This window comes from Periplaneta americana, chromosome 17, assembly GCF_040183065.1.
Source record: "Periplaneta americana isolate PAMFEO1 chromosome 17, P.americana_PAMFEO1_priV1, whole genome shotgun sequence".
Lineage (NCBI taxonomy): Eukaryota > Metazoa > Arthropoda > Insecta > Blattodea > Blattidae > Periplaneta > Periplaneta americana.
In genome coordinates, this window is record NC_091133.1 from 111,977,687 (window position 1) to 111,999,592 (window position 21,906).

General features: G+C 37.1%; 1 protein-coding gene across 31 annotated transcripts in view; it reads left to right on the forward strand.

Moving 5' to 3' along the window:
- Positions 1–21,906, forward strand: part of LOC138692929 (RNA binding protein fox-1 homolog 2-like) — a 1,380,865-nt gene that overhangs the window by 437,040 nt on the left and 921,919 nt on the right. For all 31 annotated transcript variants that reach the window (XM_069816296.1, XM_069816310.1, XM_069816300.1 and 28 more), the window contains one exon: positions 19,136–19,185. The gene's annotated coding sequence lies outside the window, so the exon portion shown is untranslated. The remainder of the gene's footprint in view (positions 1–19,135; positions 19,186–21,906) is intronic.

A 21,906-nucleotide genomic window follows, 5' to 3' on the forward strand; every position in this document is an offset into this window, starting at 1 on the left:
AATCATGAGATTTTATATTGTACATCATGCAAAGAATGATGGGAAAAGAAGAGAGTTTGTTACTGATAGGTCGCATGTCCTGGACACGTGCCCTTTCAATACTGAACGGAATCTTTTTTTTACACTGTAACACTCGGTAGATTGCACATACTTGTGGCTTTTCTTCAGCAAACGGTGCGCTACACTAAGAAGAATATAATGGTGGTCATAACTGTCAAAAAAGTGGGCATGTGACCTTTCAAAAATAATCGATTCAAATAGTAATTTAGGAGAAGTCTTGTGAAGAAAATACGACGTATCAAAAATTCCTGTGTGTATATCGGTAGAATCTGGAATATGTACTTCAAAGCAACATCATGCTTCAGTGACTTCATTCCATCATAATTCGAGACTCAGGCTGGTACTATTTGTTTGTCGAATGTCTTCGTTTTCTAGGAACAAAGAAATCTAGGAAATGAATCATCCGCTGTGTGGATTTTGTTTACTCAGGAAGGCAGTAAACCATCTGAATTAAAGTAATTACTCCTTTTTGTAGGGTTGAAGATGTGCTTGAAAGAAACTGGAGGAATGCCGTGAAAATACTGGATATAATCACATTACTTGGATCTCAGTTCTCAAATCTACATCTTGCGGAATAATAAACTCGTGGCACGGTTTTTTGTTCGTTAGAAGAGACTTTGAAGTAGTTTATTAACTGAATGTTTTCCTGACGTTCTCAATGCTATAGGAATCCCGCTCCGCGACGTTAGTAATTGATTGCTTCTCTAATCTCTGGAATGGAAAAAAATTTAAACTGTAGAATAATTACACATAATTTAATTAATTTTGTCTCTGGATTACGGAGGCGCTAGATGAAGTTGGTGTCCTTAAGGTAAAATTCATTATTAAGCCGGTTACACTTCCCATTTTGAGAGAAATTTTTAAAGAGGACGGTATCATAGGCAGCTCTGTACTACAGTTTAGAGTATTTCAAAAGGATTTATTAATTTTAGACTATTTTAAGACCCTTATTCACCATGAATAAAGTGATGGCATTCCTAACAACAAATGTTGTGGGCCTGGGTTCGATTCCTTGCTTGAATGCGTAAATGTAACTCCCTTACTTACTTACAAATGGCTTTTAAGGAACCCGAAGGTTCATTGCCGCCCTCACATAAGCCCGCCAGCGGTCCCTATCCTGTGCAAGATTAATCCAGTCTCTATCATCATACCCCACCTCCCTCAAATCCATTTTAATATTATTCTCCCATCTACGTCTCGGCCTCCCTAAAGGTCTTTTTCCCTCCGGTCTCCCAACTAACACTCTATATGCATTTCTGGATTCGCCCATACGTGCTACATGCCCTGCCCATCTCAAACGTCTGGATTTAATGTTCCTAATTATGTCAGGTGAAGAATACAATGCGTGCAGTTCTGTGTTGTGTAACTTTCTCCATTCTCCTGTAACTTCATCCCGCTTAGCCCCAAATATTTTCCTAAGCACCTTATTCTCAAACACCCTTAACCTATGTTCCTCTCTCAGAGTGAGAGTCCAAGTTTCACAACCATACAGAAGATCCGGTAATATAACTGTTTTATAAATTCTAACTTTCAGATTTTTGGACAGCAGACTGGATGATAAGAGCTTCTCAACCGAATAATAACACGCATTTCCCATATTTATTCTGCGTTTAATTTCCTCCCGAGTGTCATTTATATTTGTTACTGTTGCTCCAAGATATTTGAATTTTTCCACCTCTTCGAATGATAAATCTCCAATTTTTATATTTCCATTTCGTACAATATTCTGGTCACGAGACATAATCATATACTTAGTCCTTTCGGGATTTACTTCCAAACCGATCGCTATACTTGCTTCAAGTAAAATTTCCGTGTTTTCCCTAATCGTTTGTGTATTTTCTCCTAACATATTCACGTCATCCGCATAGACAAGAAGCTGATGTAACCCGTTCAATTCCAAACCCTGCCTATTATCCTGAAATTTCCTAATGACATATTCTAGAGCGAAGTTAAAAAGTAAAGGTGATAGTGCATCTCCCTGCTTTAGCCCGCAGTGAATTGGAAAAGCATCAGATAGAAACTGACCTATACGGACTCTGCTGTATTTTTCACTGAGACACCCTCCGATAGAAATTGCCATCTTGTAAGCTCTTAGCAGTGAGAAAATATGACAGGACTAATGTATAATAATAATAATAGTTATTATTATTATTATTATTATTATTATTATTATTATTATTATTATTATTATTAGAGCCCGGATGTTTAGGCATTTTTAACAGTTAAAATAGGCAGGAAAAAAATCGATAAAAACGTAAAAAAAAGGCACAATAATCTTTAAAAAGACATAATATATTTTAGCAATAAATCTAAATTATATCAACATAACTCACATATTTAGGAATATGTATGATAAGAACATTCTTGTGTTAAATTTTAATGTACCTTGTTAACATGTTTCGACCTATTTTGGGTCATCTTCAGAACTGGTCGTTGTTGGTCTTGGCGCCTCTTGTTTCCTGTGAGGATGCGTTCGTAGTATAGAGTCAAAGAGTGTATGTGTTTTGAAATTGAGTTGTGTGTTGAGAATATCGTAGGGGTGTGTTTTCGTGTCTCTGTATATTTCATATTGTTCTAGTGTGTTGAGTTTCTGGCTTTTTGGTTGGATGTGCAGTATTTCCATGTCTGTGTTGATGTCTCTGTAGGTGTGGTTGGCATTTGTGATGTGTTCTGCATATGTGGAGGTGTTTTGTAATTTTGTTATGGCTGTGATGTGTTCTTTGTAACGTGTTTGAAATGATCTGCCTGTCTGTCCTATGTAGAAGAATACAACACAAACACAAGAACACAAAAAATACATCACACTAACATACGAAAACAAAAACATATAAAATTGCAACCTCATTCAAGAAATTAAACTACAACATCGCATACAGAACAAATAACACTCTACAAAAACATCTCATCACACAAACAAACAAATACAACCACACAGGCGTATACAAACTCAAATGTAACACCTGCAACAACTTCTACATAGGACAGATAGGCAGATCATTTCAAACACGTTACAAAGAACACATCACAGCCATAACAAAATTACAAAACACCTCCACATATGCAGAACACATCACAAATGCCAACCACACCTACAAAGACATCAACACAGACATGGACATACTGCACATCCAACCAAAAAGCCAGAAATTCAACACACTAGAACAATATGAAATATACAGACACACGAAAACACACGCCAACGATATTCTCAACACACAACTCAATTTCAAAACACATACACTCTTTGACTCTACACTACGAACGCACCCTCACAGGAAACAAGAGGCGCCAAGACCGACAACGACCAGTTCTGAAGATGACCCAAAATAGGTCGAAACATGTTAACAAGGTACGTTAAAATTTAACACAAGAAAGTTCTTATCATACATATTCCGAAGTGATTCAGTGTTAGAAGTTGTGTAATCAAGATGTATATGTCACATATTTACTTCGTAGGTGACACATGTTGACTTATAAAAGACTTTTTTTCTTTTTTTCGTGATTAACTGTCTTTTCGCAAACCTTACACAATAAAACTGTTCCATTAGTTGAAAGCACAATGTCATGGGCACCATATTCACTAACGTAAGCATGAAATTTACTATTTCATGCACGAAAAATAAATTACATTTATTAGATGTCGCTTTCGATGTAATTTAGCTTGTAATTGTCGTTTTTTTTCTTTCTTTTTTTTTTTTTTTTTTGGTCCACACCTGTGGAGTAACGGTCAGCGCGTCTGGCCGCGAAACCAGGTGGCCCGGGTTCGATTCCCGGTCGGGGCAAGTTACCTGGTTGAGGTTTTTTCCGGGGTTTTCCCTCAACCCAATATGAGCAAACGCTGGGTAACTTTCGGTGCTGGATCCCGGACTCATTTCACCGGCATTATCACCTTCATCTCATTCAGACGCTAAATAACCGAAGATGTTGATAAAGCGTCGTAAAATAACCTACTAAAAAAATGGTCTGTTTTTGTATGTCGTAAATATTTCACACGCTATCGAAGGTGAAAGAGTTAGTGGGCCACCCTGTATATAATTTTGCTTTTTCCGTAATTAATTTACTCTTTAATATATCGGATAAAGCATAACATTTATTTGTTTTCTGTATACGGGCATTAATTTCTTGTTTTACTTTATTGTCATCATAAGTAATTAATGTTTCTAATTACGTGTGCTGTATTAATAGTGTGTTATTTACATTTAAATTACGAGTAAGTATAAACTATTTTGTTTTGTGAAAATTTACTATAAGACCGGCTCCTTGTGAGGCTTTTACGAGGAATAGCAATAGAATGAGCATTTTAATATCATGTTCGTTTTCACCAATTAAAACTAAATCATTTGCATTAGCCAACATATTAATTTTTCTCTTCAGCTATGTACGAAACTGGGAAGAGTTTATAGTTCTAATGTACTATACTGTACTGTACTTAGGAGAAAATCCACAAACGATTAGGGAAAACACGGGAATTTTACTGGAAGCAAGTAAAGAGATAGGTTTGGAAGTAAGTCCCGAAATGACAAAGTATATGATTATGTCTCGTGACGAGAATATTGTACGAAATGGAAATATAAAAATTGGAAATTTATCTTTTGAAGATGTGGAGAAGTTCAAATATCTTGGCGCAACGGTAATAAATATAAATGATACTCGGGAGGAAATTAAACACAGAATAAATATGGGAAATGCCTGTTACTATTCGATTGAGAAGCTTTTATCATCCAGTCTGCTGTCAAAAAATCTGAAAGTTAGAATTTATAAAACAGTTATATTACCGGTTGTTCTTTATGGTTGTGAATTATTATTTTTTTTATTAGGTTATTTTACGACGCTTTATCAACATCTCAGGTTATTTAGCGTCTGAATGAGATGAAGGTGATTATGCCGGTGAAATGAGTCCGGGGTCCAACACCGAAAGTAACCCAGCATTTGCTCATATTGGGTTGAGGGAAAACCCCGGAAAAAACCTCAACCAGATAACTTGCCCCGACCGGGAATCGAACCCGGGCCACCTGGTTTCGCGGCTAGACGTGCTAACCGTTACTCCACAGGTGTGGACTGGTTGTGAAACTTGGACTCTCACTTTGAGAGAGGAACATAGGTTAAGGGTGTTTGAGAATAAGGTGCTTAGGAAAATATTTGGGGCTAAGAGAGATGAAGTTACAGGAGAATGGAGAAAGTTACATAACGTAGAACTGCACGCATTGTATTCTTCACCTGACATAATTAGGAACATTAAATCCAGACGTTTGCGATGGGCAGGGCATGTAGCACATATGGGCGAATCCAGAAATGCATATAGAGTGTTAGTTGGGAGACCGGAGGGAAAAAGACCTTTAGGGAGGCCGAGACGTAGACGGGAAGATAATATTAAAATGGATTTGAGGGAGGTGGGATATGATGATAGAGAATGGATTAATGTTGCTCAAGATAGGGACCAATGGCGGACTTATGTGAGGGCGGCAATTAACCTCCGGGTTCCTTAAAAGCCAGTAAGTAAGTAAGTAAGTAAGTAAGTAAGTAATGTACTATACACATTTTATAAAAATGTATGAATTTCTGAGGGATATCTAATTATTTCATAACATTCCAAAGGTAATCTCTATCAATCCCGTCGACAGCTTTTCGGAGATCAATAAGCCAACTATTGTGCAATAATGTGCAATACATTTTGCATATTTCAATTGATATGGAATGCTGTTACATTTGTTCTCCATGAAGTAGGTTTTCTTCTCTTTTTTTTTTTTTTCTGTCGGTTTCACACTATTCGCCCATCCGAATCATCCTAAAAAAGGATCGAGGTTTTATCTGTGCTGTAAAAATAATCGAAGCGGAAATATCTGGTTTTACATTTAGTTTATTCAATGCTTGCTGATCTGTAATTCATAATTGCATTTCTCTGAAATCTCTGTTGCAGGCGAGAAGTTTAGCATCTCTGTTGCAAGTAAAACAACACGCGTTTTGACGTATTGATAGAGAGCGAATATTGACGAAGCTAGAAACTTTATGAGCAATTTTATATCCTTTTCGTATCCTAGCAACTAGCCAAACGATAAAATCTATAGTTCTGAATATGGATATTGTAAAGACATGTGGGCAACAATAAAACTTAATTTGGTAGAACGTTAAAATTTCCAATACGTTTTAACTTCTATTCATTTATTAGGCCTTAATAAAAAAAACTAATTTTTATTGTTCTATCAACACAGACGAAGGCATTAGGCCTGCCAAAGTATGTTGTTGACTCTCGTTTTATGATTCCTCGGAAATCGAAGGTACAATTTGGAGCAATTTGTAATGCTGTAAGTGTAGCAGTTATACACAGCACATGTAGGCTACATCCTGACATTTTAACACAGCACTAATTAATAAAACTGTTTACTAGTCCAGCAACAATGTACATTGTAGTAGATTACAGCTTGCTTCACGGGTTTCAGCACACCCTGCCGCCTAGTTAGCAGCACCTGCGCCGTTCGCACTGGAACTGCTAGCTGTCCGGTAATTTTTTAGTTATTTAACGACGATGTATCAACTACTAGGTTATTTAGCGTCGATGAGATTGGTGATAGCGAGATATGGCCTAGTATTCGCCATAGATTAGCTGGCATTCACCGTACGGTTGGGGAAAACCTCGGAAAAAACCCAACCAGGTAATCAGCCCAAGCGGGGATCGAACCCGTGCCCGAGCGCAACTTCAGACCGGCAGACAAGCGCCTTAACCGATTGAGCCACTCCGGTGGTTTTTTTACTTGGTTATTTAACGATGCTGTATCAACTACGAGGTTATTTAGCGTCGATGAGATTGGTGATAGTGAGATGATATTTGGTGAGATGAGGCCGAGGATTCGCCATAGATTATCTGCCATTTGCCTTACGCTTGGGGAAAACCTCGGGGAAAAAACCCAAACCAGGTAATCAGCCCAAGCGGGGATCGAACCCGTACCCGAGCGCAACTTCTGACCTGCAGACAAGCGCCTTAACCGATAGAGCAACGCCGGTGGTTTTTTACTTGGTTATTTAACGACGCTGTATCAACTACGGGGTTATTTAGCGTCAATGAGATTGGTGATAGCGAGGTGGTATTTGGCGATATGTGGCCGAGGATTCGCCATAGATTACCTGGCATTCACCTTACGGTTGGGGAAAACCTCGGAAAAAACCCAACCAGGTAATCAGCCCAAGCGGGGATCGAACCCGCACCCGAGCGCATCTTCAGGGCGGCAGACAAGCGCCTTAACCGACTGAGCCACGCCGGTGGTTTTTTTACTTGGTTATTTAACGGCGCTGTATCAACTAGGAGGTTATTTAGCGTCGATGAGATTGGTGATAGTGAGATGATATTTGGCGAGATGAGGCCGAGGATTCGCCATAGATTACCTGACATTTGTCTTATGGTTGGGGAAAACCTCGGAGAAAACCCAACCAGATAATCAGGCTCAGCGGGAATCGAACCGACGCCGGTTGTTGTGTCCAATATTATTATAGTAAGGTGTTTGATAATAGCATCAAACAAGAATAGCTTACAACGAACCATCTTTCAACTAAGATGCCAAATGTTAATTAAGAGGGGTAAGATGTAAAGGACAGCTCCGATTTCATTGAACCCAGCAATGGGAGCGCGTATTGCTTTAGTTATTTTAACAGAACAAGCGGAGTAGTGTTACCAGATTGTACACTGATCTACCAAAAAGTAATTGGGCACTGTTTTTTCCCCTTTAGAACCTCATGGTATCACCTCTTGTTGCTATAACAGCAGCCATCCTGTCAGGCATGCTCTCCACTAGTTTGTGTAGGATATCCACTGGAATACGTCGCCATTCCTCTTGGAATATGGCACTCAGTTGGACAATGGAAGTTGGCCGCATATCCCGAGACCTCAATCGCCGGTCCAGTTCGGCCCAAAGGTGCTCAATGGGATTGAGATCAGGACTCCGTGCAGGCCAGTCCAACCGGTGAACATTATTGTCTGCATACCACTGCATAGTAGCCGCCGAAACATGGGGCCAACTTCCATTGTCCAACTGAGTGCCATGTTGCAAGAGGAATGGCGACGCATTCCAGTGTATATCCTACACAAACTAGTGGACAACATGCCTGACAGGGTGGCTGCTGTTACAGCAACAAAAAGTGATACCACGAGGTTCTAAAGGAGCAAACAAGTGCCCAATTACTTTTTGGTAGATAGTATATATATAATGTATGTACAGACGTGGACAAATTATTAGACTAAAACGTTTTTCTTGGAAACATATTATAATTCGTCATATCAACTGTCAGTATAATTCACAGGGTCTCTATTGTTGTAAATATGATTGTTTGCGTCTTCTGGTATATTTTTCCAATGATTAAGTGTATTTTTTTCTGGCTATGTTGATACTATTGGTGTTTTAATTATATACTGCAGAAGATATTCTCCCATGGCCTGCAAGAAGACCGGACATGAACGAGATTGAAAATCTGTGATCTATGCTGAAGAAGAAAGTGAACAAAAAGAGGCTTACAACAAAACGTGGACTCTTTTAAGCACTTTGTGATATCTGGCTAAATGGTGCTGATATTCAAAGAAAGTGTCAAACTTTGGTTTCCAGCATCCCTGACAAAATCAACGTGTTAATAAAGAATAAGGGAATGTTTACAAAATTTTAGTAACCTCATGACTCAATTTTCTGTTCATTATATCTGTGCAAAATACATTTTTGTTCATTATTTCTACCGATAAATACAGCTTTGTTGCACATATAATTAATTTAGTCTAATAATTTGTCCACGTCTGTATATGTAAGAATGCGATGAGAAGAGGGTAGACGTCACAACTACGTCTATGTCTTAGTCGTGTCGCGGTAGCTAACTCAGAACACAAAGGAAGCCGGCGAACTAAATTTACCAGTTTCATTTCGGTGCAGAGGTTACCGTCCAGCCTGTAGATCGTGCTGGAAAATACAGACTGTGTCTAAATTGGTGTCAAATATTTCGGGGATGTGTTCGTAACACAAAAACATTACAAAAGGTTCATATGAACATTGGTCTCAAAATAATTTATTTCAGAGTTACAAGACAAAATTTAATGTTATAAAAATTGCTCGAAGTGGCTTCCTCCTGATTCGATGTATCCCCTAAACCTGCGTTACATGCTCTGGCGTACTCTGTTGAAAATTCCTGGAGTGTTTCGTATTTCGTGAAATCCATTTGGATACGCTCTCAGAATATCAACATCAAGTACAGGAGTCGCACAAACCAGGGACTTTAAATGTCCCCAGATGAAGAAATCCATTGGATTCAAATCAAGAGATCGAGCAGACCATGCAATGAATCCCCTTCGACCAATACATCTTTGGGGAAATCGATCATTAAAAAATTACGAACTATCAGACTGAAATGAGCTGGAGCAGCATCGTGTTCAAACACATTCGTTGGATAACGTCCAGAAGCACATCATCAATTAAATGATTCATATCATTTCGTTCTGTTCACTCACAGATTACATTTTCTTCTGATTTCTTCGCTCTACAAAATATAAACAAACAAAAAACCACCAAAACAATCAGCGATCAATGAAGGGACAAATCCTGTAATAACTTCCTAACGAATGGTTTTCGGACCCATTTTCTTATTAACTTTTTAAATTTTTTTGATGTTAGGAACACGTCCCCGAAATATTTGACACCAATTTAGATACACCCTGTATAGAAGATGGCATTTCTGAGTATTTGCCGTATTATATGAAGAATAACTGTAGAAATGAGGCCCTTGGGATATCTCACGTGGAACATGGTGAGCATAATCACATCACGTGATCTGCCTTTATGAGAGTGGAGAGAGAACCTTATGATATAAGTGGGGGGGGGGGATTTAGGTGGGTTAAATACGTTTGAAGCAGCGAAGTTTTAACATTTTCCCTGCCGCAACTGATGTTATTCGATATTGCATTTGAAATATGTTACGGTATTGCTTTTCGGGATGTCAGAGCGGGAAAGGAAATTGCGTTTAATGCGCTATATCAAAGGGTTAGCAAGTGGTGCTCCTCCACAGTTTTAATTACCAAGTCGTGTATTGACTGTGTTGGCGCAATAACTGAGCTGCGGGGGCTTGCCGTTACGTAAAATGCAAACATGTCGGATCAGCTTTCAGTCATGCATCATCCTTTGCGAAATATTGCATTAGCTCACATGCTCTGTGTTCCTCGTCCCCTTGTTCTCTTTTTCTTTCTCCACTTCAGACCCAGGTGGTCTTCACCTAAATTCGCTTTTCACTTTTTCTCGTTTGAACACTCCGTGAATACTGGGTGTTCATTTCAAAGTGTGTCATGACGTCACTGTTGTGAGTCGGTGATTTGAAGCGAGTTTCAGCTTTTATGTCAGAGAAGTTGCCTATTAATCAAGGCGTTCAATCTGAACTTGAGAACTTGTACGGTATAACTTGAACGTCGTAGCAACAGATGGCGGTTTGTACGGTATGTGTGCTACCATAACCTTTCCCGAACTGTGTTTTGCGCGGTTAAGTTGTACTCGGGGTATTTGTTATCATCGGTTACGTACGGCAACATTCCACAACAGAAATCAAACATTTTTTTTTTTTTTTTTTTTCATTAAATCTTGCACAGTTGTAATTCCTTTTTCGTGTTCTGATGCGAGATGAACCACAGTTTCTGTTTTTCGAAACCATTCAATTACTTGTACTTTTTTCGTTGCACAACACGTTTTCTTTTGACACCTGTAGAAAACATTTTGCATACAAGTTAGACAGCACGGCCCCTTTAAGAGTAGACCATACTGTATAAGGGTACCGGTAAAGGTTTGTAAAGAAAACACTCTGTAGAAACAATTTCGTACTAATATAATGCATATACATATTTTTTCTACATCAAAAAAAGGAAGAGCGAGAGAGAAAGTTAGTCGGATAATCCATCAATCGGTTAATAGGGTGACGGATAATCGAGGTTCTACTGTATTTGAATGGGTTATTTATGAAAGGTTAAGTCATTATTTTGTTAAAATGAGTTTGTAATGTGATAACGGCTCTTCGGGTGTAGATACATCGATTTGGATACGAAGAGGACTAAGTTTCACACTCTAATGCTTTGTACAATTTGTGATATAATTTTTATTTCAGCTTTAATTTCAAAATTTGGGCTTATAAGCAGTTTTTCTTTAATTGCTAACAATTTAGTATTCAAGACTTAGGCCCTTTCATAAATAACCCATTCACTTGTGAGTTTCAGTCTAAATAGCTTATCTTTTATTAATTAAACGCAGAATAAATATGGGTTGTTCTGTATGGTTGTGAAACTTGGACTCTCACTTTGAGAGAGGAACATAGAGGTTAAGGGTGTTTGAAAATAAGATGCTTAGGAAAATATTTGGGACTAAGAGGGATGAAGTTACAGTAAAATAAGAAGTGCACGCACCTGACATAATTAGGAACATTAAATCCAGACGTTTGAGATGGGCAGGGCATGTAGCACATATGGGCGAATCCAAAAATGCATTTAGAGTGTTAGTTGGGAGGCCGGAGGGAAAAGGACTTTTGGGGAGGCCGAGACGGTAGATGGGAGAATAATATTAAAATGGATTTGAGGGAGGAGGGATATGATGGTAGAGACTGGATTAATCTTGCACAGAATAGGGATCGATGGCGGGCAATGAACCTCCAGGTTCCTTGAAAGCTATTTCAAGAGTCCACTGCAAGAATGATGGATGTAATTTGGAATACATTTTGCAGGAGAAGCAATTGAAAGTATGAAATGCTTAGCGCTCAAAGCTTAACTGTGACTTTCCAATCATTACTGGACAATGACTATCAGTGTTAATGCCATATAACTCTGTATGTACATTCTATATGTGTTAAGCTATGCATTGACAGTCTTGGTTCATTTTCGACAAGAAAGTGACATGCATCATTCTTGCAATGGACTCTTCATTTGTAAGTAAGTAAGTTTACCCCACTCTCCCATAATGGCTATTAGAACTCTCTGTTGTCCTCTTCAGCTGAGAAATCGCCTTCAGGATCAGCATGTAGGCGGAATTGAAGCACATGACCTAGACTTCTGTGAAGTGTTAAAACCATGCATTAGCCGATAGGCACTAGTTTTATATAGGCTTATACCTATATGTAGTCTCAGTACGCCTATCTGTGTATTTTCAACCCACACGTCCGGCTAGCATTTCTGAGAAATATTAAATCCTAACAGGAAACTGCAAACATGAATAATCATATGCTTATATTTGAAGAGAAAATCGCCTTTTCGTATAAATCCGTTAATCCTCTTATAGCGTTTCTGGGGATTGAAGCCATAATTTTATATATAAATCTGCTTCATGAAGATAACACATTTTGGAATTACACTATGTTTTACGTATTTTTCAAAAGTTGACAACATCGGTGGGTGTGACGTAAAAATGCAGTGCACATGTTTATAATATTACTAGTGGCTTGTGCAGCAAATGCTGCAAACTAAGTTCATTAGACGTTCAAATAAACATTTTTCAGATTTATTTTCAATGAAGAATACCAGACATTCTGAAAGTTATTTGCTTCCATGAAAGATACTCTCTCTCGAGCCAATACTGAAGAGAACCACGCATATAAATATCTACACCACACCGCCATTAAATATATGAAAAAGACCCAACCCCACATGATTAATAACTATACAAATATTTGATTTTTAATAATAGTATTATCTTTCGTAAGTTTTATAGCTTTCAGTAACATATACTATATAGCCGCCACTCAGTAAAATATAGAAATCAAAATCTAATTTAAGTTATTCTCTACATCTACTTATATAACCCCAAAACATTTCAATTTCATAACATCAATATAGCATTAATATGTATAATTAATGAAAAATAGTCACATCATGGCATTAACTACAATACTATTTCATTTATAATGGTAATAATGTCATCAAACCACCTCAAGTTTTGTAGTTTTTAATATCCAATACACAGCTGTACCCAGAAAATTGCACACCACAGAATCGAACCTGTAAATTATTTTTAGTAAGTTAAGTTTTTAATAACGAATTTAATTTGAGCTCTAAATATATCAGCATTCTTGCAGATCATGGCCTTCATGTAATATTGTTTACTGTAGTGTGTGTTTTGTTTTATTCTGAAATGCAATTAGCTAGTTCTCAAAACTGACGACAGATGGATTTTGGAAAATAGGAAAATTATGTTGAAAAATTGACATTTCGCAGAAAACTACTGTTTTTCTGAAAAAGCTTTGAGTTCCAAGCTTCAAAATGAGGGGTCATTTATTAAAATCCGTTCAGCCGTTTTCCCGTAATTTCCATTAACAGTTCAAATTATATATATAGATTATTCTTACAAACCAAGAGGAACACCAAATGCATGTCAAAACACATTTTCCATGTATTTAATTAAGTGGATTCTCCCCGCATTTGGTAGAGCAATGGCTTCCCCAAATTATTCCTGTAATGAAAAGTAACAATAACATAGAAGCCCATAGCATATACTGTTTACTATTCTCTCTGGGCTCTGTCACTAGTTGATGCTCTTAAATATTATTTATTGTGCATCGCTATCTTCCATATAGGCTATATTGTGTTAAATCACAAACATTTGAAATCATGTTCGTTTCCATTACCAAATGCAATTTACATGCTCTCAAAATTTCAGAGAAATTGTTTCCTTGCTTATTATTAATACGTTTATCTGGTTTTGATAGTTTAGTAGTGTCGATAGCACATGACTCGGTAATTTCTGCTCTGTTTATTTCATTTCCTCTATGGTTCTGTGTGTACCTATTGTTATTGACCTCTCTTCTGTTTTATACTATAATAGAACACTTCAAAATCATCACATAACAGATTTTGTTGACAATGAATACGCCTTTTACTATATTTTTCATACTGTGTACTTGAATCAATACTTATTCACTGTATATGTTATATATTCATTCATAATTTTCTGACAAGGGCAGCTGTTTCACTGCTAACCCAGCATTCCTCAATTTTTCCCATGTTCTCCCTTCCTCTTTGTCTCCTCATATGATCCATATATCTTAATGTCGTCTATCATCTGGTATCTTCTTCTGCCACGAACTCTTCTCCCGTTCACCATTCCTTCCAGTACCTCCTTCAGTAGGCAGTTTCTTCTCGGCCAGTGACCCAGCCAGTTCCTTTTTCTCTTCCTAATCAGTTTTATCATTATTCTTTCCAATACAACTTCATTTCTTATTCTGTCTGTGCACTTCACACGCTCTATTCTTCTCCATATCCACATTTCAAATGCTTCTAGTCGCTTCTCTTCACTTCGTCGTAATGCTCATGTTTCTGCCACACACAATGCTACACTCCACACAATGCACTTCACTAGTCTCTTCCTTAGTTCTTTCTCCAGAGTCCCGCAGAAGATGCTGCTTTTTATATTAAAAGTTTCCTTTGCCATTGGTATTCTGCTTTTGGACTTCCTGGCAGCAACTCATGTTACTGCTTATAGTACACCCCAAGTATTTGAAGCTGTTCACTTGCTCTACTGCCTCATTTAGAATTCGCAAGTTTATCTTCTGTATTTTTCTTCCTATGACCATGCTCTTCGTCTTATTTGCATTTATCTTCATCCCATACTGCTCACAGCTGTCATTTAGCTCTAGCAGCACATCCCTTAGTATGGTAACATATAGGCTCCAAGCTATTTATTTTTCACTATACAAATTATTACAAACTTTGCAAAAATTAGCTCTGTTAATAATGAAAAAATGGTTGTAATTTTTTAATGAAAACTAAGATGTATTTATTGGTGCTTGCTATGGGAAGTATGGTGCTGATTCTTCGTTATTTCATGTTATATTGGGTCCCATAAATATTCCTTCAAGTTTAGCTTCAGAGAGAAATGAAAATTTAGAACTTACGTATTTAAAACAATTGCCATCTTTATGCAGTGCTTTCACAAACTATTTCGTTATTCCGAATTTAATGTGAAGAGACGGCAAGATGATCTTATCTTGTTTCACCAGACATTCTCTAATTTTTCTTCTTCTATGTACTTCTAGACAACTCGAAAAGTTTTGTTTCACAGTCGATCGTAGTCAGTCACTTTACTATAGATTATAGCGATTGCAATATGAGATTACGCGAGAAATTTAAATATAGCGCACTTAAGGAATTAAATAAAAAGTGTGAGTGATGAAAACGGATTGAATTTTTACAGAGATCATGAAAAAGTAATTCAAAATTACTCTTCTTCATGTAAAGCGCCAAAACATGGCAACCCTGTGTAATACAAACCCGTTCCTTTCTTTCGGCCTTTCAGAGATTTTCTAACTTTCATTATTGGGATTAGGATTTAACAAATTTACAGAATGGAATTTGAAAAATGTTTAAAATAGAACTGTGGAGTTTTCACTGACATAGTTCTTTAGTCTGTGACCGCAATTCAAATTCAAATTTATTCACAATTTACATTTGAAATTATACGTATATGAATAGATACCCGAAATGAGCATATGCTCGTGCTGGGGTACAGTCCAGTAGAGTCTACATACACTTTACAGATATCAGTAATAATGTTGATGATATAATAATAATAATAATAATAATAATAATAATAATAGTAATAATAGAATAACCGTGACGGAGATGATACAAGGATAGTAATAATAATAATAATAATAATAATAATAAAATAAATACTAAGACAGATAAAATAAAATATAAAACCACTTAGCGAGAGTTAACACAATTTAAATAAGCATATAATAGCAGGAAAAAAATTACGAACTCGAAAATCAACAGTAAAGTTCGTTGTAATGCAGACGACAGCAACCGCCGTATTGACATTGTGTTGTGCATTATTGGTAGTAGGGGGGAACCGAAGGTCTACGTAACTGCCGTTCTCTTCGAATCTTCTCATACAATCGTGGGAAGTTAATGCTGAAAAACCAAATGTCTACGAGTCAAACTGTTCATTATTACCAGGATAAATACAAATAATACTGAAGTATATTAATCAAGTTTCAGTTATAGATCTCCCCTTTTGTGCAAGAGGTATCATATCAAAATATTTTGTGCGAGATCGTGCATATTTGCTTGTTTTCCGCACAGAACCAATACGCGGTAAATGTGAAATACCACATTCAGTATTCCCAACGTAACACACATAACAATTTCCCTGTTCTTACCGCTTAAGCGCGACATTCATTTTACTGCTTTAGGCTTTTAACATATTATTTTTAGAGACGTTTAACATAGTAATAATTATAAATTGGAAACTTACCACTGCAATTTCACCTAAGTTGCAATGTTAATTATTGTTTTTAAATATTTGCAAAAATTAAGTAAAGTCTACTACTCCACGAAACTTATTGCATTCCTGATACAAGTAACATTAAGGAAGCCGTGAAAAAATCAACAAGATTCCAGATGCCGATGTTATTACTGCAATATGTTATATAAATAATGTTAAAATATTAAAATGAAAAATAAATCATTACATAACCTTACTGTTTGTTTTAAGTTCGCATTTATAGACTGGGACAAAAAAAAGACAGACGTATATCACGGCCTGCTGGAGTATAGTAAACACAGAAAACATTGTTGAAGAAAGATATTTTGGTTTTCCGAAGTTGGCGTCATTAAACAGAAACCAACATGGAGATTTCATTGCAACTAATTAGAAATTCGTCTTTCAGGTATGTAATAAACGATCTTCGCACAAAATAATGTACGATACACGAGCGGTATGTTTGTTTTCATGTTCTCGGAAATTAAAAAAGCTCAACTACGTTTCGCTTTTTCAATCTTTTCCTCGAACATGAAAACGTCAACATGCCGCTCTTGTAACGTATATTACTATTATGAATTTGTCAGTTTAATTTTTGAGACACATGAAGGGGGGGAGGGAAGAAACTGGGTACCCTGCTCCCATTATCTCCTGGCCTTGTTGCCTCATAATTGGTGCCTTGTTGGTATCACTTTTGAGGTTAAAACCTGCCTTCGGACAATTGACTAAACAAACAACTGTATATGTGTTCTGTGTAAAAGAAAATATATTTACATATACATATATATATCATATAATATATCATGCTGTAGTGGTTTTATAATTGTACAAATATATTTAAAATACTGTAATTCAGTATATGCATTTGACAGACTCAAACTGTGAAATAGTGCCTCGCAACACATTTTTATTCACGCAGTTTTCCAGTAGTGAAATACGACCTGCTGCGTGATTTACAACACTTGACATTTGGTGTGTGTATACGGCCCAGTCGTAGTTTTATGTCCCAGTGCATTATTTTATTACTGTTTTATTATATCCATCCTATGTCGAGATTTTCTCTTCAGGCAATAATTGAAATATTCCGAGTTTTCTGCACGCGTCACCCCTTGCTTTCCATGATCGACTGAGAAGATTTTTACAGCTTTTCGTAAGAATCTAGACAATAAAATTATTTATTTCAAAGCGCGAGCATTTTATTTTCATTTCATTTTCGATGTACAGGTTCCGACTGTTGCTTGTGACGAATTTCAGCGCTCTGTTCTTTAGTGATGAGAAGTATCAAAATAACAGGATATGGCTTCAACAATGCAATTTATTGGCATGTTATTAACTGAAATATTTCAAGTGATCCCCTCGGCATCGTATGATTTCCATTTTATCGTTTATTTTTGTATAGTACCGTCATATAACATTTGTGATTCAAATTGTGTAATGTTCGTCCTTCTATTATGGAGCACCATCAGGTCATTTGCAGTCACAACTTGAACACTGTACACTATACGTTAAGTAATGTGAAATATACTTACTTACAAATGGCTTTTGAGGAACCCGCAGGTTCATTGCCGTCCTCACATAAGCCCGTCATCTGTGCAAGATTAATCCAGTCTCTATCGTCATATCCCATCTCTCTCAAATCCATTTTAATATTATCCTCCCATCTACGTCTCGGCCTCCCTAAAGGTCTTTTACCCCCCGGTCTCCCAACTAACACTCTATATGCATTTCGGGATTCGCTTGTATGTGCTACATGCCCTGCTCATCTCAAACGTCTGGATTTAATGCTCCTATTAGTCCCGACGGTGTTATTTCCGGCGTGACTTCGCCTCTTTGCTTACGTCTTAGAAAGTGAAAACTCTATAAAGTCTAGGTAGGTAGTATCATTCGCCATTTTTCATCTTACGTTGCCGAGCTACCATACGAGGAATCTATTTGCAACACCTTTAAATATTATCATGTCGTAACTCCTATGATAATAAATCAAACGCAATGTAATTCAGCAAATAATTGAGCGGCAAATAACGTCTTCGTGTGCTTTCTGCGAACGCCAACTAAACAGCTAAAATGGCGGGCGATTATATTAAGTATTTGTCGAGCTTTGAGAAATGAATCAGCGAATCACAAAACGGACACGTTTAAATGTAGCCGACCTGCAACGCGATTGGCTGCCGGAAATTAGAGCGACGGGACTATAATTATGTCAGGTGAATAATACAATGCGTGCAGTTCTGCGTTGTGTAACTTTCTCCATTCTCCTGTAATTTCATCCCTCTTAGCCCCAAATACTTTCCTAAGAACCTCTTCTCAAACACCTTTAATCTCTGTTCCTCTCTCAAAGTGAGAGTCCAAATCTCAGAACCGTACAGGACAACCGGTAATATAACTGTTTTATAAATTCTAACTTTCAGATTTTGTGACAGCAGACTAGATGACAAAAGCTTCTCAACCGAATAATAACATGCATTTCCCATATTTATTCTGCGTTTAATTTCCTCCCGAGTGTCATTTATATTTGTTACTGTTATTCCAAGATATTTGAATTTTTCCACCTCTTCGAAGGATAAATCTCCAATTTTTATGTTTCCATTTCGTACAATATTCTGGTTACGAGACATAATCATATACTTTGTTTTTTCGGGATTTACTTCCAAACCTATCGCTTTACTTGCTTCAAGTAAAATTTTCGTGTTTTGCCTAATCGTTTGTGGATTTTTTCCTAACATATTCACGTCATCCACCATTAAGCTTCTAATTGAACATAGGTCATCTGTTTAATGTATAGACATTGTTCTGTGTATACTAATTCCTTGATTTTTTTTCTTTTACAGGTAAGTTAACTGGACGGTTGCTTACGTAACACGCGTTGTTTCGAGACTTCGTAAGTACTATTTATTTTCTCTTATTTGTAAGTACTTCTACCATACTGTTTTATTTTCTCCGTATATTTGGAGAAACAAAAATAAATGTGATCTGATGGTTGAGTGCCTTTACTTGTATTCCAGATCACTCATCAGATTCATCTGTTCCTTATTGACAAATTACTCTTTTCACATTTTAACAGCTAACTAGATGTGTTACTTTTATGTATACCATTCCTTCTGAGATCTCCAAATAATATTTGAACTGAAATTCAACGGAACAATGTGAAGAGTACAGGGGAAAAACCTGATAAGCCACGTTTTACTGTTTTTACAGAAGTACAAGTTAAAAGTTTCAAGGCCCATTATATACTATTGTCTTTGGGTTGTCATTCTTCAAATTTCTTTGAACTATGAGGTTGTTATTCTGTACAATAAAGGTAAGCGTTCACTATATCGTATCGCACTCCTCGTACGAATCGCATGCAACGGATATTTTAAGTGCAGTGCGTTCACTGTAACGGCTCTACCTCATCGTCTCATGGGATTCCCTATCAGCTGTTTAAAACATATGACGTACGATATTGACATTGCTGAAAACAGAGGAGTTTTGAGGTTAGGTCTATTAATCATGAGTGTTAGCGAATAAGAATTTGTAATTGTTTCATGCTTCTTAATTGAAGAAGAAGAAACGAAAGAGATATTGGTTACATAATATATATATGTAAGAAACGACTTGATTACTGTAATGGGAATGTCTCAACTTATATAATTCTTCGCAGTTTTCTACAAGCGAAATAAGTTTTCCCTGTGCCATTTTGGTGCGTCACTGAACATGGCAGAACATAATAGTAACAGTTGAGGAATTAAAATTTATTTATTAAAGAAGGCCATGATCGGACGCGTCGGAAAAGTTGCTCATCCGAGAAACGTGGACGGATTTACCGAGAGCCGATGCTTGCGATACGATGTAGTGAACGCGGTTACATAACAATTACAGCAAAGATAGTCTATTTCCGATCCGTGCGATTCGTCCGATGAGTGCGATACGATGTGGTGAATACTTGCTTACCTTTAAACTACACAAATCTACACTACTTGAGCTATTACAGGACATCTAAAACAGGAAATCGGTAATTTTTCACTTGTCAAATTTTTTCCCTGTGCTCGCCATGTGAAAATAAATTTGGAAAGGAGTGAAGGTTTATTAAAGAGATTTTTCTACGATTAACTAGACGCATACTAAACAGCAAAAAAGCTTCCTTGTTTTATGATAACTGAGTTAATGTCAGAGTTCTAATCCATACAGTCACGTGTTCGATACTTTCCTGCAGTTACAATTTCAGATTTCCGCGCATCAGTTTACGGTATAATGAACTTTACTGCATTAATTTTATTCAAATAATAACAATGATTATATTAATAATCGCTGGCAATGGTGGAGAAGTGAATAATGTCAGTTGCTGAATTTTAGTACATAACCGAGGACGATATTTAATAATAATTGAATTGTATACTGTCGATGTAGTGTATAGGAATTCTATGTGATGTCAGGTCTTCGATGTTCATTCTCACATAGTTCTACTACTACTACTGCTGTTGTTGCTTCAGTACGTTGTTTATGTTTACCCTTTTGTTGAGATCTATAAATCTGTATGTGTTGCAATGCCAAAATCACATTTACTATGTCAGTAGATCGCAACCGAGCCAAACTTTTCTGTGGCTGAAGAGTAATTATTAATCTTTTGGGCAGATATGCGAAAAACAAGTAAATACTTTCAAGGTAATTCGTAGATTTAATTTTGAAATTAATAAATATTTTTTATTTGTCCCAAATCTTGGCTCTAGTTATTAACAATTTAAAGTATACATAATAAGTCACCTCGTACTTTTAAATGGTTGTAACTTCTTTATTTCCAACCCGATTCTTTTTAGATTCTTATTATTATAAACTCCATTCTTTGAGAGTTTGCTTGACGACTGTTACAGGGAGATGTACTTTTTACTTGGTTATTTAACGACACTATATCAGTTACTAGGTCATTTAGCGCCGATAGAATTAGTAATAGCGAGATGGTATTTGGCGATATGAGACCGATTACCTGACATTCGCCTTACAGTTGGTGAAAATCTCAACCAGGTAATCAGACCAAGCGGGAATCGAATCTGTGCCCGTGTGCAAATCTGGATATTCAGGCAAGCGCCTTAGCCGACTGAGCTACGCCGGTGCCCTACAGGGAGATGCAATATGCAGATTTTGGGGGGGGGATGGAATGATGGCTGGCTCGATTGACATTAGGATGAGGCAGGTTTTGATATTGTTGCCTATGCAAATAAGCACAACTGTCATTATTGGGCTGGTGAGAATCCGCACGTCTATATTGAAAAGGCGTAGGGTCGTCTGAAGATAAGTGTTGGTATTTTCATCCACCGCACAACAGAAAATGCTGCAAGATCGCGTGACGTCAGTAATTTCCCACTGGAGCAACAATATATAGGCTGGTGCAACTCCACGTTTTGCAAATAATGTTCGAGATCGGTTGCATGATCATTTTCCAGGTCGATGGATTGGCATACGTGGCGCACAGGAATGGCCCGCCCGCAGTCCAGATCTCACTCCTTGAGATTTTTTCCACAGAGGATGGGCCAACATCAAGGTGCACCGAATGAAACTACACAACTTGGACGAATTGAAAACAAAAATCTCCAATGTGTTCAGTAATGTTCGCTCAGCTTTTTGC